The 18,312-nt window shown below is 39.3% G+C and overlaps 1 protein-coding gene across 3 annotated transcripts in view; it reads right to left on the bottom strand.

Annotated features, from left to right (window-relative positions):
• Positions 1-18,312, bottom strand: part of STK39 (serine/threonine kinase 39) — a 296,359-nt gene that overhangs the window by 260,842 nt on the left and 17,205 nt on the right. The gene's annotated exons all lie outside the window — the stretch shown is intronic.

An 18,312-nucleotide genomic window follows, 5' to 3' on the forward strand; every position in this document is an offset into this window, starting at 1 on the left:
GAATATATTCGTTCAGTGGAGTGTTTGCGTAAGGAAGCTACTGAAACTTACTGTTCTTGAGAATGTTTCCTCCCCATCTCACCTGCAGGGAAAGAGCACCGACTTCCTCCCCAACCTTAAGTACAGACCAATAAGCCCTCCTGAACAAGCCTTCATTCATGAAGTTGTCTGTTCTGACCCACCTCTCCACATTGCCTTGGCCAACTCTTCTGACCCTGTGCTCCTGGGAAAATTACTCAACCTCTCTGAGCCATGTGAGATGTGAGAAACCTCAGTTAAATGTCTGAAAAGGGCTCACTGGTATAACCTGATAACTGTTTAGAGCATGCCTCAAAGAGCACTAAGCTGCAAAGAAGAACTCATTCCATGCTCCATGACTAACCTTAACCCAGGCATTCACAACTTGAAATGTGTTCATTGCATAGCCCTGTAAACTTCAGGTAAAGGTCACATTTCAGACCTTTTTTGTAAACAGTAAATTATAATAGTAAGTTACACGTGAAGACACTGTCCTTACAACACATCATATCATGACCAGTACAGCCTAAGGGTCCTCCGATCATCCTCTCCCTCCTGGGTTCCTTGTAAATGTTCCCAGTGCTACTGGTTTGGTATATCTCTTTCTGGTCCTTTTTCCTAGCCATTTATACATACATCCTTGAAACCACAAAAAAGATAAAGCATAAGAGTATAGACTCCAGGATAGCCATTATGGAGGAGAATCTGCCTCTGCCAATATTTAGTAATATTAAGTACATAAATATCCCATGATCCATTCATCCTGTTGTCGGATGTGTCTCCCAGTGACTCGACCCACAGATCCATGAGTGCATGTTCACAGATGTTCCCTGCAACGCTGTGTGTGGAAACTGGGAGTTGCAAGAAGAGATAAGGAAACCCATGGTGACAGCAAATGTCTAACAAGGTAGATAGATGGATTAATCGTAAGAATATAGCGCTGAATTTAGAAAGTGAGAAATACTAAGTGCTAGAGCACAAAACTATTTGTGTAGATTTAAAAATACACAAATCTCATCTGCCATAATAACCACATACCTCAAATGATTGCCATGAGTAGGGTAAAACATGAAAATAGTCCCTGTCATGTGTTAAGCACTTAGTAAATATTCACTATTGTTAGATAAAAAGATGTTCACAGTATACTATAAACTTTCTATTACAAAACTTCATTTATGACATCGTCCTTTCTCAAGTGCTTTTTTCCTATTAAAAAAAAATATATAGAGGACCAGCCTGGGCAAAATAGCAAAACCCTGTCTCTACAAAAAACAAAAACATTAGCCGGGCATCGTGATGTGTGCCTGTATTCCCAGCTACTCGGGAGGCTGAGGTGGGAGGATCACCTGAGCCCAGGAGGTGGAGGTTGCAGTGAGCCAAGATCACACCACTGCACTCCAGCTAAGCCTGGGTGACAAAAGCCAGCCATATTAAAAAAAAAAAAAAGTGTAAGACAAACTGGAACACCATGTGAAAAACTGCATAGAGCAGTTAACCTTGGGGAGAATGTTTATATGTTTTTAGCTTATTTTCCTTGCTTGCTCATATTTCTATAATGAATATATATGACTTTAGAATTTTCTTTAATCCTTAATGTTCCTTTCAATATGGTTTATGACAAACAAAAATTAGAAACATCCTAAAAATCCATCACAGGCTAAGTAGTTCAATTATGGTATATACGAATAGTAGAATATTCTATAGCCACTTTTTATCAACCTGATAAACAGTATAATGTTGTGTGGAAAAAGGCAGGCTCTGAAATCGCCCACGTGAAGACCTGAGAGGCCGGTGGACAACAGTGGTGGAGCAGCATGGACTCTAGAGCCAGCCTGCCCACCTCCACATCCTAAGCTGTCATGCAATCCCAGGCAAGTCACTCGGCATCCCTGAGCCTCAAGCCTCATCTGCAGAACAGGGTGATGACGGTGCCTGCCTAGTGGGGTTGCTGTAAGCAAATGTGAAAGATGTCAAAAATAACAACAACAACAACAACAAAAACAAAAACACAAGGTCCACTAAAAAGTGGGTACATTTTATCTACGTAAATTAGATCTCAATAAAGATTGATTTGAAAATACATGCATGTGAAAGATCACATATTGTTTAATTCCATTTATATTCTGGATAGTGTATCCAGAATAGGTAAATCACATACTGTTTAATTCCATTTGTATTCTGGATATGACGCATATCCAGAACAGGTGGTTGCCAGGGGCTGGGAGAAGGGAAAATGGAGAGTAACTGTTTCATGGTATGGGGAATGGTGGAAATGTTTTGGAACTAGACAGAGGTGATGGTTAAACAACGTTGTGAATGTACTAAATGCCACTGAATTGTTAATCTTAAACTGATAATTTTATGTTATGTGGATTACACCTCAGAAAAAGAAGCATGTAAAACAATAACATGTTTTACAAGAATATATACAAAGGATATACATAAATATTCAAAAGGTTGACTACTGGGGAAAGGCACGAGTAAGGGAATAAGGATAAAAGAAAGTCAAGAAATAATGTTGTACAGGATAATTCTGAAAAAGGTCCTGCCCAGACCACTGATAACTGTGTGCCACGAACTGAGGTAAGATTTTCCTCTACACTGGAAATCCAAAAGATTGTATTGGTTTGCTGCCCCTTTTTGGTACCAACTCTATTCTTCATTTTGTCATTTGCTGTTTTTACCCAGTAGTGTATCTCTTGGAGCTCTCTTCATGTTAGTACATACCATCTTTTATCAGTCTCTTTTACAGCTCTAGGGATGTACCATGATCCATGTGTTTTCAACACCGTATTTGCGCTGACCTTATATAATATGCCAATGAATGAAGGTTTCACAATGAAGGATCAAAAATGGCTTGCAACAGTGTGTGCCAAACAAAAAGCCCTTTTCTGAAATAAGTTTAAATTGTAGAGTTGTTTTTTATGCATCCTTCATAGCCAGACTGCTCCCACAAACCACTGGCATTACCAAATGGCCAGGACTCCAATCATACTCTCCCCCCATTTCCACATCCTCCAAACTGAGGTTGATTTAATTTGATTTTACAGGGGAGAAAAAAAACGTTAGCTGGATAAGAGTTCATTGTGTGGTTCTTTGCTCCAAGATGACCCTTCCGTAAGCCCCGTGACCACCTGGCCTGGCTGTTTGGTATTAAGTTTAAAAGCCTGGAATTAGTTCAGAGAATACACAGGGCTTTAGTAATAAATAAGTTTGTGAAGCTCTCCTTGGACCTTCTGACTCCTCCAGCTACCATGCTAAAAACTCTACTTTTGCTGGATCTGTTTCCCAAATCCCAAACATCAACATGTCACCTGCTCAAATACAGTGTATCTAACAGAGTTCTCTGAGACTTTTTCATCAAAATAAACTAAAAGGCTGCCCTTTCTAATAATTAGTCACGAATGTCAGTTGCCTCAAGGTGACACAGGAGAAACAAATCTGACATTTGTAAAGGAACAGCAGCTGGAAAGAATCAGACAAGAGGAAAGGGGGAAAAAATGGAAATATTCCTTTCTGGGCTAGGTGAGGAACTGCATTTTAGAAAACCTAAAATAGCCTTTTATCAGAGCTGGGATAAAGGTCATCACCATGGACCATGGTACTGGGGTAGAGGACAAAGCCACCTCTCAAGTGCACCTCACCCTGCTCTCTAGGGACTGACCAGAGAGTGGGGTCTGTGAAGGTGCCAAGGATGCTCTAGCATCTCTAAGGACCGGGCAGTTATGCAATACATTTATGTTTTTGCATAGCGTCCCTCCCACAGGGCATTCCAATAAGCTTGACAAAGGAAATCTTTCATGTATTGGGTAAAAGCAATGTGAGGAGAAACCTCACATTGGTGGAAGAGAGACAGGAAACAGAGTTCAGATATGGATAGGCCTCCCGGGCGCTTCCTCCTTAGGCCTGCAAACCCCAACCCAATATGAGGGGCAATGGGAGAAATGGGCAAGGTGACCTGACCAGAGGTACATGGAAGGTAAGGACTGAGTCAAATCAGAGGGAGACAGATGAAGGCTTCCTGTCTCCCAGAGAAGGTACGTCCTCACTCTTGGCAAAGGCAGAATCATCTTCTGTCAATCGACTTGAGGTTGGTTTGGGTTTTTGTTTTGTTTTGAGGCCAGCTATTTATTATACTTGCTAAATAAGAAACACAAGTAGCAAAATATTTTCCTAATTTACGACTTAGCAGCCTAATTTATTTTGACAGAAACAGAAGCACGCCTGCACACCAAGGCAAAAGTTGTGTTTGGCTGTTTGAAGGTCTCCTTGGCATTCCTGCAGGAAATTCCTAGGTTTGGACAGTCCCGGAGAAGGGGCTAAATGTCTTTTTTCAGTGACATGAGTCATCTACTGAAGTGGCAAATCGCCATCCTTAGCTTGAGCAAACCTGACAGAAATATGAGTTTTTAGGCAAAGAAACGTTGTTATAAGCCACCTTCAAAAGAAGACATTATTCGTGTGCTTTCAACTTTCTAAAGCCAAGGCTAATGCCACCGCCACACCTCTTAGGCATGGATGATCTCATGAACAGCAGCGGACTTTCATCTCCTGAGAGGTCTTGGTTACCGGCTCTGTGCCAGGCACTCCCCAGCTTGGTGACTACCTGCATACCTGCCCCTTTCCCATACCAGGAAGCTTTACCCAACCAACCTGCTAGGAACAAGGCTTTTTTAAAAGCCAGCCCAGGAGCCCAGAGGGGCGCTGGTTGGAATATGGTGAGCTCTAATCCTAGGTTCTCAGCAGAAGCAGACATGCTCTGTTGGGAAAAGAAGACTGCTCAGACCTGCCAGGGTTGTATTTCCACAAGCCATTATCTTATGACGTGAATAAACTCACAACATGAAAATCAGTGATTACGTGTTTCCCTGCAGCTCTACCTGTGTCTTCAAAAGCATCCCACTCTCCCATGTTATTGAAGAACATTCCACCAAGGGTGCCTAGAAAGTAATGAGTCTGAATTCCTTAAGTCACACAGGGAACATGTTCCATTACAGATCCACCTGGTAGAATTTCCTATGGACCTTCATTATTGGAGGAGGAGATTCAGATTCAGCATGAATTAGAAAACCCCGATTTCTATCAATCAGAAAAAGGCCAGTATCCGGATGCAGGACGGGGAATACTCTGTTTCTTTATCATAACCTTTATTACCTTCCTATACCACAGAAATATAGATCTGGAAAAATCAAAGAATCATATAAACTGACATTTCAGAATATTTTTATTATGTGAGGATCACAGATTATCCGATCCTTGGCCCCACTTCCCACAAAAGAAAAAAGATATACAGTTGCCCCTCAGTATTCGTGGGGGATTGGTACCAAAATTCATGGATGCTCAAGAACCCTGTATAAAATGATGTAGTATTTGCATATAACCTATGCATATCTTCCTGTATACTTTAATCATGTCTAGAGTAATACCTAAGACAAAGTAAATGCTATGTAAACAGATGTTATACTATAACATTTAGGAAATAATGGCAAGAAAAAAAGTCTGTACATGTTCAGTACAGATGCAATCATCCATTTTTTTCCAAACATTTTCAATCTACATTTAACTGAATCCACAAATGCAGAAGCCATGGACATGGAGGACTGACTGTAGACATATTTAATAGTCAAAGCCAGCCCTAGAAACATAATCTCCTATGGAGGGGAGGAAGAAAAAAGCATAACTACTAATTCTAAGATCACGTCCATGTTATCATGATTTAGACAGAAATAGCCTCCTAGCAGTAAATCACTAAAAGTCTCTTTATTTTGAAAGTACTAAGATATGTAGGATCATATAAACATCTTTTAACACCATGTCACCATTAAGGAGGCAATAAATGGAAATTACTGGCATAACTTTTACTAACGGGAATTGTAATGGAGAAAGAATTTAAACAGAACTAGACCACATAAATTGGAAGAGAGTTCCCAGATAACCCCACACTCTAACAAAGCTTCTCTACTCTGAAACATCCACACTGCAGCTGTCACTTGCCAAGGCCCATGGGACAGCAGAGGTGAATGTACAAATTAGACAAGTAACTTGTAAAGAACCACAAAAGCTCAGAAAATTCCCCAAAAGAATATCTTGGGAAAGTTCACTTTCGCAGTGTTCAACATGTATGATCTTTTCCGCTAAGCTGACTGGACAAAGTCCTATCATCAAAAATAGTGACCGTAGGGCACAGCACCATGCATACCAGGGTCAGGTCATAGGACAGCGGTATTTGCGTCAACTGCTCTCCCACTTCTCCTACCCAAACGCTCAACCAAGGTAGGCTTGCTACAGCAAGGGCCAAGTCACCTAAAGAACATGACTGTCCTGAGAGAAACTCCTGTGATTTGATTTTGTCTGAGTAAAAAGGCTCAGAGACAAAATCGAAACAGTGTCACATCTTTCCAAAAGTAATTCCAGCCATAGAGAACAAACAGAAGAACACAGAATACACTCCTCCTCCACCCCCAAAAAAATCAAGTGTAAGAAATAAAAGCAGATTCCAAAAGCTCTAGACTCTGAAAAAGATGTGGGGAAAGCCTCAATTAAACACAGAGAAAGCTATTAGGAGAATCAAAAGATTGACAGAAGTTCACGCATCCATTCAACAAATAACAACCAGCTCCCAACTAGTGGTACGAACCATGTTAAATCTTACTACATAAAACTCAGGACAGGCATGCTTTTTATTCTTCAGGAACTTAAAAAGCTACCAGACGAAATAAGCTATAATTATGCCCAAGCTGCTACATTACACAGCTACAGGTGATTTTCCCTAAGAATCATATGAATCAAGAATTTGGGGTGGGCATTTAGGTGGAACCTTGAAAGATTCACATAATTTGTATATTAAGGAAGAAAAAGTGAGATGATAGCACTCTAAAAAGTAGGCAGAGGGTCAGGCATGGTGGCTCATGCCTGTAATCCCAGCTACTCGGGAGGCTGAGGCAGGAGAATCGCTTGAACTCAGGAGGTGGAGGTTGCAGTGAGCCAAGATTGCGCCACTGCACTCCAGCCTGGGTGACATAGTAAGACTCGTTTCAAAAAAAAAAAAAAAAACTTCAGATATTTTCGGTGTGTTCAGATACTTTCCACATACACTTAACTCTCAATTTATTGCTCAAAAGCCTAGCAGAATACAGGTAAGTCAGGCACTATGGGGACTTCCTACCCTGGACGGAAGAGGTCTCTATCTCTGTCCACTTCCTCAGGGAGAGGGAGGCTTTTCTGTGACTTCTTTTACTTCCTTGCCTCCTACTAAATCACAGAGAGTTGTGTGTAGGTCTCCTCTATCCCTCTACTGTCCAAACCCAATGCCAGTCAGACAGATGCCCTTAGCTAAAGAAAAAGAAAACATATTTAACCCATTCCTGACTTTCTCTCCAAGTGGTCTGGGGCAAGCAAGCACTCCTCTCAATGCAACAAAACTCTTGTCTCACAATTGCTCTCCTACCAATCTCAGTGTTGTCTAATGGTCCAGGTTTAGAAACTAAAAAAGCCATTTATTAGAATCACCATTTAAAAAGATGAGACAGTGTTCACAACTTGATAGATGCCTTCCAGGCCCTGACAAGTTACCTTGATATTAAAAAGGAGACGTCAAGTTCCTTTAACCTACTTTTCTTGCTATCTTTTTTTTTTTTTTTTTTGCAAATTTTGATTTACAAGTTTACTTTAAACTTTATCATCCAAGCATTATCTGCTCATCTTACTATAGAATGCACCTTGAAACATAATGGCATGCTATGAGGCACTGTCCAAGGAAAGAGATGAAGAGCCTTCCTTTGCTTGAGTATTTGAATAATGATGATAATCAAAGTTGTTCTTTGTTAACAAATTTTAATGTGAATAATATATACATTTATAAATAGAGATAAAGGTCTCACTATGTTGCCTAGGCTGGTCTTAAACTGCTGACCTCAAGCAATTCTCCTGCCTCAGCCTCTGAAGTGCTGGGATCACAAGCATGTGCCAATAATGAAAGGAAACTAAACAACTCAATTCGCAACAGCAACAAATGCCCAACAAAGCTGAGAACTTCTCTGCTGAGAAGCAACACACATGTACTGAATATGCTGTTGGTTTATCTAGTGAGAGTTCTCCTGGGGCAAAGAGAAAACCACTCTAAGCAGCACAGCATAATGGTTAAGAGGGGATTTACAGACTCTGGAGAGTGAGAAACTCAATTTGACCCTAGAAAATATTTTAAATCTTCGGCTTCATTTTCTTCATTGGCTTGATATCAATCTTAAATGAGATGTGCATGTAAAAAGTACTTGGCAGAGCAGCGATTAATAGAGCACTGATAGGTGAAAGAGATGACTAACATGGATACAGCTCTCCTCTCCCAAAGAGATGACATGTATAGTCAACGCCAAAAGAGATGTCAAAATCAAAGGGAAGTCATTTCAATTGCATCAAGAAAAATATTCCATAAAATCAAAGGCAATATTTCTAGGGAAATTTTGGTTCCTAACAGTTCTCCATTAAATGCTTGCTTAGTTTCTTCTGGATGCAATAAAAACTTTTTGTCAAAGATAATATAATTGAACATGTGACCGACTGAGGAGATTAAGATTATACACACTGCCCTCACTTTCAGTTAAATACCACCTTCAATTAAATCTAGGCTGCATTGCAGGGGTCATTTTTTTTTAAAGTGAGTCACTTCATTTAGTATTTTTCCAGTAAAAGGTGGAAATCTTTGGCTTCGAATGCTGATCTAGGAGACAAAGTCAGAAATAATGGTGATTCCTTTTGTTTCCTGGGTTGGTTTCTTTTGCATTGCAGTAATTCATTTACTTGGTTAAGTCATACTGAACTGCTGGTGATTTCAGAAGAGGCAGGCAAGTGAACACATGAGCAGGATGATAGGAAGTAAAAAATTCCACTATCACTAGGATACCTTTGTTCAAAGGCACAACTCGATTAAATTCACATCCTGTGGTCATTTGTCGAGTTCTTAGAACAATGGTAAATTTAGTTACTGGGTACAACAAAAAAACCATTGTTTCTTTTCGTTATTTCTCTTCCTTGTTGAAAGTTTAAACACTGATTGTCTCAGAGTCCAGAGTTTACATATAAGCTAGAACATTATGTTAATACATGCATATCAAAAAACAAATACACACACACTTACATGTATATTCAGTTAGTGTTAGCATTTAACCCATGTTTGTATAGGCAGCACTAAACTTCAAAAACTTTTTATGAACAAAATTGCAAAGTAGTCCTGTCTCTCACTACTAGTCTATCTTGGAACAAGACAACTAGTCCGCAAGACAGAATAGATGGCTGGAATTTCCAAGTTGGAATTGAAATCCCTTCCTTTAGGATCAACAGTACAACTATATAACATGCTACTGATGAAAGACAGAAGGACTTTGGAGATGGAACGATTAGTTACCACACCTCCACCAGAGAATTACCTCAAAGGGTATAATCATTTCCCTGTTTGTTTCTCTCCTGCAGACTTTCCAAGTTCCTCAAGGTCAGACCGTAAAGGGCACTTCTTCTTTGGATCACCAAGATGTAGCAACGCTGGCACTCACCGGAGCGCAACAAAGACCGAATAAAGAGATGGAGGATAATTAACCCATCGTCTGGTCAAGAAAAAGCAGGGAGATTTAAATTCTGACCTTCAGCCAGCTCACAGTTGCTCAGGTCTTTCTAAAGAATAGACTCTCCACTCTTCCCACCCTGTTTCACGATTTAATAAGTATGGTTCCACTTTCTCTAACATGGAAGGAAGAACTTTCCTAACCCACATGGCGCCTTGCACTACCAGCCAGGAGATGACAGGCATGTTTATAGAGTAGTGTATTTGCATCTTTTTTCCTTCTTTTAAATATCTAACAGTCTGCTGTTTTGGCTGAATATTCCAGTCTGGTTTCAATGGTGGGAAGCACATGAGCGAAACCCTACAGTGTTTTCACTTGGTGTAGGAATCTCTCTCCCTGCTATAATGAACTGTGAGTCCACTGCCAGAATTCCTCTGTGCTCTTTTCAGCTGTCAGCACTTTAGCATTAATGCTAATAACTTTTCTAAACCTCCCAATGTCCCCATCATTGCTCTGGAGAGATGACAGGCCATGAGGATTGCTGCTTTATGCAACTTATTTTATCAATTGCATTTTTAGGTACTTTGCGTGATGGAAGAAAGAATGAGAGGAGTAGTAAGAGGGTATTTTTAGAAGATTCCTCATCTCCTCATATCTTCTGAGCCTTTTTACCAATGTAGTAGCATTAATTATTTTGAAGACACATAAAAAGTGGTTTGGAAAGTAAGCATTTCCATTCATGATTTCCCTGTATGTGAAATGTTTAAGTGCTTAAGCTACCATAAGATTAATCCCTTTTTAACACCACAAATAAAACCAGTTAGAGGATAAATAGGTAAAAAGTAATCACTAAAATATAAGGTTTGAAAAGAGAACTTTTATCTATCTTAATTACCCTATAGGAGGTGCTTAACTAATGTTTATTGAATGACGGTGAATTCTCTGGTCAGTGAATTCTCAATTAGCCATACCAATGGAGGGGTACACTGATGTGGAAAATATAAATAACAAGAGACTTCACACATTGAGTTCTTTCCATGTAAAACAGAGACAGTAATACCTGTCCATTGGGTTGTTGTATGGGCTAAATGAGCTAAATATGAAATGCATTTAGCCCAGGAGCTGACAAGTAATAACAACTCCTCAGTGCTAACTGTTATTATCATAATCATCATTGTCATTTACTATGTATTGCATATTCATGATCTTTAATCCTTAAAACAACTCTGCAAGGCCAATATGATATGGTCCAGATTTGGTGCTGAAACACCACAAAACACACTGAGCCAAGTAACTGGCTCTCAGTCATAAAGCTAGCAAATGATGCCACTGGGCTCTGAACCAGGGTCTGCCTGGAGTTTCCTCCAATTGCCAAGTGATGCTACTTTAAAAATAGGGACCTTTCTTCTAGAAATTCACTTCTTGGCCAGGCGCAGTGGCTCATGCCTATAATCTCAGCACTTTGGGAGGCCGAGGTAGGCAGATCACTTGAGGTCAGGAGTTCAAGACCAGCCTGGCCAACATGGTGAAACCCCGTCTTTACTAAAAATACTTAAAAATTAGCCGGGTGTGGTGGCGCGTGACTGTAATCCCAGCTAATCAGGAGGGCGAGGCAGGAGAATTGCTTGAACCAGGAGGCAGAAGTTGTGGTGAGCCGAGATTGTGCCACTGCACTCCAGCCTGGGTGACAGAGTGAGACTCCGTCTCAAAAAAAAAAAAAAAGAAAAGAAAAGAAAATTCACTTCTTATCCTGAAGTTTGAGAATCATAAAGCTAGGTCAGACAGCAAAAGTGAAGGAGGCAAAGAGGACCATAGCAAGGGTGACAGCTTTGCAAACAGCCAAGACTAGGTTCAGATCCAGCTGCGTGACCTTCAACTGACTGTGACCATCCAAGTCTCTGCCTCCTGATTTGTAAAACTGAGATAATCACACCAACCCTTGCAGGAATGAGGAACGGATCAGGCATCAAGTATGCTGAGTAATTGGTCCAGTCCTTGGCACACGGCAGGTGCTCCATAAGTGTTTGTATCAGAATTATCTGGTCGACTTGAATTGCTTTTAAAAGTCCTCCTGGTATGGAGGAAGAAATCCCTCCCAGAATTTTGACTTTGAATATTTTTTCTAAAGGTTGCTCTACCTCAAAACGTAAAGTAAAATTCTCCCCAGAGTCAAATTACTTCTATTACACATAATTTTTCTTTTGTCATGTATTACTTTACACACATAAACACACAAATATATCTTTTGCCTCTGTAAACATAAAGAAAAAAAGATTATATATAGTCATATGTTCTATATATAATCATATTCACATAAACTTTGGCACTTATAAGGGGAGAAAGAAAAGAGTAATGAAAATTAAACCAAAATAGAAAAGAATAGGAAATTCTTAAACTAAAAAAACAAAAAACAAAAAAAATTGCTTTCTTAGAGCACTGTTATGCTACAAGATAACTGATGAAGAGGCTCTATACATACATATGTACTGATAATAATGCTGATAATAATGCTTATAAAGACCCATCAGCATACAAATAAAAAAGGATAAACAAGGGGACACAGTCAAAGGGAATATGGTTCAACTGTTTATTTAAATCTGGTAATCAGATAAACCATCAATCTATAACAAAATAACAGCAGGAAAACTCATTTCATTATTGCATGAAATGAAAACCAAAAGAAAGCGCATTTACAAATGCACGCTAAGCCAGGCATTAGGTGATTTTCAACTCCTCACCAAAGCAATCAAATAGAGATTAACATACCTGTCAGCTGAAACCAGGCTGTCAAAATGAAAGCCTTAAATTACACATGTCCTTAACAAAAAGGATTTAAGAGATTTTTCTCCTAACTAATAAGGAGCACTGCATAGTTTTTAATAAAACAATAATGTTTAATTTTGCTTATGTGCTAAAAAGGCATTTTTAAGGAGATTAAAACGCAGATTCAAGACCACCAGAAGAAACTTTCCAACATGAAATCAGACCATTTGGTCATCTCTTCTGAGTACGTTGTTCATTTGTCTTTTACCCAGCAACAATTCCTGCAAAATGATAATCAAAACAGCCTTTTGGTAAACAGGAGCTTAAACACTGTCTCTCAAATCAGATTACATTTCAAGTGATCTGAAACTAAGACAGCACTTCATGAACATAGTTCTCATTTTAAAAAGTCACAGGGAAACTGCCCTTTGAGGTTCTGAGGGACACAGACACCAAAGTTTAGGACTCAGCAGTTCATGATCACTGACATATCCAACCCTCTAGCCATCGTTTTGAAAGTGAAGCAGAATGGGGTTCAGGAGGAAGAGAACAGGGCAAAAAGGGATACTTAATAGTGACCCTGAAGAGGAAAACAAAGCAACCTTGAGAAATCTTCCAGGGGATATTAACAAACTTGCATCTCTGAAACACTGGACCACCAAATACATCATAAAATTTGGGAGGATCAGATTCTCTTCTCAATATCCGTGGAGAAGATACTGCTGATAAAACTATTGACATAGGAAAGTTAGTTCCTCAAAGAGTATCAGGTTCCAGGTATATTTTTCAGTATTTTATCACCATTACATAAACAGGATGAACTACTTCATAGTACTTTAAATCCAGCAGAAAAGGCAAGACCAGACCATATCTCAGGATTCGGGTATCATTATTTCAGAATTTAAGACAATTTACAACTGAAACTGGGCATAAGATTTCCCAATTTACAATCCATAAGGGAAAAGGGAGGTTCTTCCTAGGGAAGAAAGTTATTTATAGACTCAAAACAATAAACTGCTCTTTAAACACATTGTAAGTATATATTTTAACAAAGGAAGTACATTAGATCAGGATTACATTTTGCTGATTGGGGTGACATGTCGTCTCTGTCTCGTGACCAGTTACTTACCTAAGAGCAGTATTACATAAAACACTCACTAGTGGTGCCTGCCACACTTGTGATTCCTTCCCAGGCAGGAACTTCCGATGCTACACCCTTCTCCAAGGAGGGTGTCTGAGTTTAGGGCAGTCAGGTGTTCTATGAAGGGACTCACTAAAAACTAGATTCTCAATCTTTGGGATTAAGATTGGGAAATACAGACAGAATCCAGCAATTAGCAGCCATAGTTGCGGCTAACAGGGAAAGAAGAGAGAAGCTGGATGGGCCATAAGGAGCTATGAATGAGCCAAAATTCTGACTAAGTAGAAACAACATGACAGAGAAGACATGCACAGATAGTAGGTAAGAAAGCCAGGTAAAAACAGCCAGAGAAGCAGGTGGGCATGAGCAAAGCAAACACATCCTGAATGGCCGGTTACACTAAGGTTAGAGGATCCAGAATAGTGAGGATCCAAAGTTTCCTGCTGCTGAGGTCTTATCCACTTCCCAGTCCATATGCAGACATTTCACTGCAATTCCCAAGACCAAGACCCTTAACTTTTCCAGGGATGCTAGAAAACCCAGGATTATGGATGAGATTCCTGTCCCCCTATTCCCACATCTACCTTTATAAAGAATGCCCCATTATTTGGGTAGTTTTAGTGAGTCCCTGTTCCTTACAACCTAAAGGGCAGATTAACCAATTCTGTTATATTCTATAATCCAGACTGCTCACCAATTCAAAAAAATCTTTCCATAAATTTGCTCATACAAATAAACTTCATCACACTTCATTTTTTAGACCATAAGTGATGCAACTTTCATTCCCTAAACTGAGGCAATAATTTTTTCTTTTCCAATCCACAATTACCCAACCATCCCACCCCACCTCACCCCACCCACCATTTTCTCCTGACCTTAGATATTTTAGGTCTGGGTCAAATCGGGAATAAGGCAAGAAGCCTTCTCACTATAACTCCCTCTTACCTTTAAGGTCAGTAATGGGAGCAAATAAGCTAGCATTTAATTAGTACAACTGGAAGAAATTTTCACAGTATCTATCAAAAGTATAAATGCAATACCACTGGCCCTGGCCATCTGAAATTCTGGATATCTATCCCACAGAAATAATAAAAACTTGGAAACAATCAATAAGTTCATCAATAAAGGAATTAGTTAAGTAAATTCAGCTGCACTCATAGAATAGCAATGGATCCAGAATACACATTTTTAAAGGAGGTGGATCTCTGAGAAATAGCCTGGAATGACAGCTGTGAATATTTATAATGTGTATACTTTACTAAAAATATTTACAGAAAATATACAGAAGTAAAATACCCAAGTAATATATATATATTACTTTGAAGAAGTAAAATTTACAGATTGCAGAACAATACGTATAGTTTCCACATTACATGTAAAATTATTACATTTTGGAAAAATCTTTATGTAGATGTATACATAGAAAAACATCTGCAAGGATATACACCAAACTGGCCATACAGGCCATCTCTGGGCAATGAAAGTTGGGAGTTATTTTCATCTACTTGATTCATAAATATTATACATTTGTAACTTAAAAAACTTTTAAAATAAAGACTAGTCATGCCAAAAGCTATTTTGTCCTTTTGTTCTAAATACTATAAAATCCTTAAAATTTAGCAGACCACAAAATTCAACATTCATATCATCAAATTAAATTCCTGTTCATTTCTCCCACATCCACATGAAATCACACAGCTAGTTCTACAAAAAGATACCACATATTTAATTCATCTAGAAAATCCTCATGCTGCCAGCTCTAGGTTTGATACGAAGTCACTATGAAATCCAAAAGTCACTACTCTGTTCAAACACATCCACAAACAGTAAGAAAGTTACTGACTCTTAACTTCTCTCTGTGCCAGAACTTTTTGTAAAACACTTTTTCTTTTTTATTTATTTATTTTTTTGAGACGGAGTCTCACAGTGCAGTGGCACAATCTCAGCTCACTGCAAGCTCCACCTCCCAGGTTCACGCCATTCTCCTGCCTCAGCCTCCCGAGTAGCTGGGACTACAGGCACCCACCACCACTCTCGGCTAATTTTTTGTATTTTTAGTAGAGATGGGGTTTCACCGTGTTAGCCAGGATGGTCTCGATCTCCTGACCTAATGATCCGCCCTCCTCAGCCTCCCAAAGTGCTGGGATTACAGGCATGAGCCACCGCGCCTGGCCAAAACGATTTTTCTACCAATCAACGAAGTGCCAAATATCAGAATAAGGTGATCCAATAGTATCTGGAAGACAAAAGGCAAAGTATAATAGATACTCCTAAGAAATCTAAGTCGTAACACAGACATTAAGAGTAGATTGTATTAGATGTATTCCGTGATTCTGAAAACATTTAAGTATGAGAAAAAATACACTTAACACACTTTGCAGTAATCATAAGGCATGCTTGTCAGTGTATGCCAAAATCTCAAGAAATAAAATCACTTTTGCCAAGCAAGTATTAATCTAAGACTAGTTTATTTTACTTGCTGTAACAAAAAATTAAATGTGAAAGTACTGGGAATACAAAAAAGGTAGACATTTCTAAAAATATCAATTTATACTTTTTTTTTTAAAGTCCTATGCCATGTAAATATATACTCCTACATCAAAATTCAAACAGTGTCTAGCCTTGGGTGATGAGGTTACTTTTCCTCCTTTTCACTCATCAGTGTTGTATAAATTTTCTACAATGACCTTATATTATTGTTTGTATAATATTTGAGAAGTTTAAAATAGGGGCAGGATCAGTGGCTCACACCTGTAATCCCAGCACTTTGGGAGGCTGAGGCAGGTAGATCACCTGAGGTCAGGGGTTTGAGACCAGCCTGACCAACATGGTGAAACCCCATCTCTATTAAAAATACAAAATTAGCCTAGTGTGGTGGCACATGCCTGTAATCTCAGCTGCTTGGGAGGCTGAGGCAGGAGAATCACTTGAACCAGGAGGCAGAGGTTGCAGTGAGCCGAGATTGTGCCATTGAACTCCAGCCTGGACAAGAGTGAAACTCCATCTCAAATAAATAAATTAATTAAATAAGCTTGGAATTTTTAATAACCTCAGAGATCCAGATAACATCTTTTTCTCAGTGCTTTTTCCTTACATGAGAAAGGAACCCAGGCCAGCCACAGGAAGGACACTCCACAATTCTAATCCCACGTCCAGACCTGTCTTCCAATGTAATAAACAGGTCACTTAGCCTTTAAATCTCTAACTTTATAAAGATAACATTTAGCCCTCTTCCCACATCTAAAAGCATATAATATTTTATGATAAGGGCTTTTACCAGAAAGACTTTACAACTTAATAAAAGGTAAAATAGGCCAGGCGTGGTGGCTCACACCTGTAATATCAACACTTTGGGAGGTCAAGGCGGGTGGATCACAAGGTCAGGAGCTTGAGACCAGCCTGGCCAAGATATCAGCCTGGCCAATATGGTGAAACCCATCTCTACTAAAAATACAAAAATTAGCCAGGTGTAGTGGCAGGTGCCTTATAATCCCAGCTACTCCAGAGGCTGAGGCAGGAGAACTGCTTGAACCCAGGAGGCGGAGGTTGCAGTAAGCTGACATCGCACCATTGCATTCCAGCCTGGGTGACAGAGCAAGACTCTGACTCAAAAAAAAAAAAAAAAAATTAAAAGGTATAACAGTACATCTCCCTTCCTTCTATTATTTCTAAACAAAACAAAAAAAACTAAAACAAGAACTAAAAAAAATGAAGAAGGGCAAACTCTGTAATTCTGTCAGTAACTATTACAAAGCTTCTAATACTTCTATCCTAATAGGCTAGCAATTCTTTTTGAAAAACTGTGAAACGGGGAATAAAATATTGCTGGATTGACTTCAAAGTAAAGAAACTTTCTTAATTAAGCAAAAATCTACCTTTAAATTGAGTGATGCACAGACAACGTGTTATTTTTCGGGCTGTGACAAATCTAGCTCATGACTTGTAGGTGGCAGGAGAAACAAATACATATGCATGCAAACAATCTATATTTTTAATGTGGTGTTGAGTTTTAAGAAAGTCAGTCTGGAATAAAACACCTCAAGGCTAAAAAAGGATCAGCATTACACACACACACCCTCCCTCCCCTTCAAATATCACATTGGAATCAACATCTTTAGATTGTTTAGCAAGCGATATACTCCTGAAGCCACTTCTATAGCAAAAATCACTCTGATGCTTAGTTCATACAGCAAATTAGTCTATGAAACCTATAATCAATGGCACTATAACAACGAGAGTGTACACAAGGGTAGTTGGGTAATAGTTTCCCCTAATACGTGTGAAAAACAAAAGTTAGATGAATGACAAATATTGTATATTCATCTTCCTTGTGCTAAATTGAGCTGCTGTGGCAAGGAATTTGCAAAATGGCAATAAGAATTCCTTCCATCCTTGTATATATATCCCTCTGCCATGGGATTTTACCACTCCTCCCAAAAAGTAGAAAAATCTATTTCCTTTCCCTTTGAATTTGGGCTGGCCTTGTGATATGCTTTAATCCAAGGAATGTGGCAGAGTGGCATTGTGTGACTTTCCAAGACTAGGCCTCAAGAGTCTTTGCAGCTTCCACTCCCACTATCTTAGAACACTGCTGCAGCCAAGAAACAAAGTACAGGCAAGTTTCTTCCAGGATGAGAAATCAGTGGAAAGTGAGGGCCAGCCAACAGCCACCACCAACCACCCAACACGCGAGCGAGACCATCTTAAAAGAGCCCCAGCCAAGCTGACCATGGGTCTGACCCCAAACTGAAGAAATGCCCAGCCCAGCCAAACCCAAATTGCTAACTTGTATTATAAGCAAGTACAATGGTCCTTACCTTAAGCCACTAAGTTTTG

Source organism: Pan paniscus, chromosome 13 (genome assembly GCF_029289425.2).
Source record: "Pan paniscus chromosome 13, NHGRI_mPanPan1-v2.0_pri, whole genome shotgun sequence".
Taxonomy (NCBI): domain Eukaryota; kingdom Metazoa; phylum Chordata; class Mammalia; order Primates; family Hominidae; genus Pan; species Pan paniscus.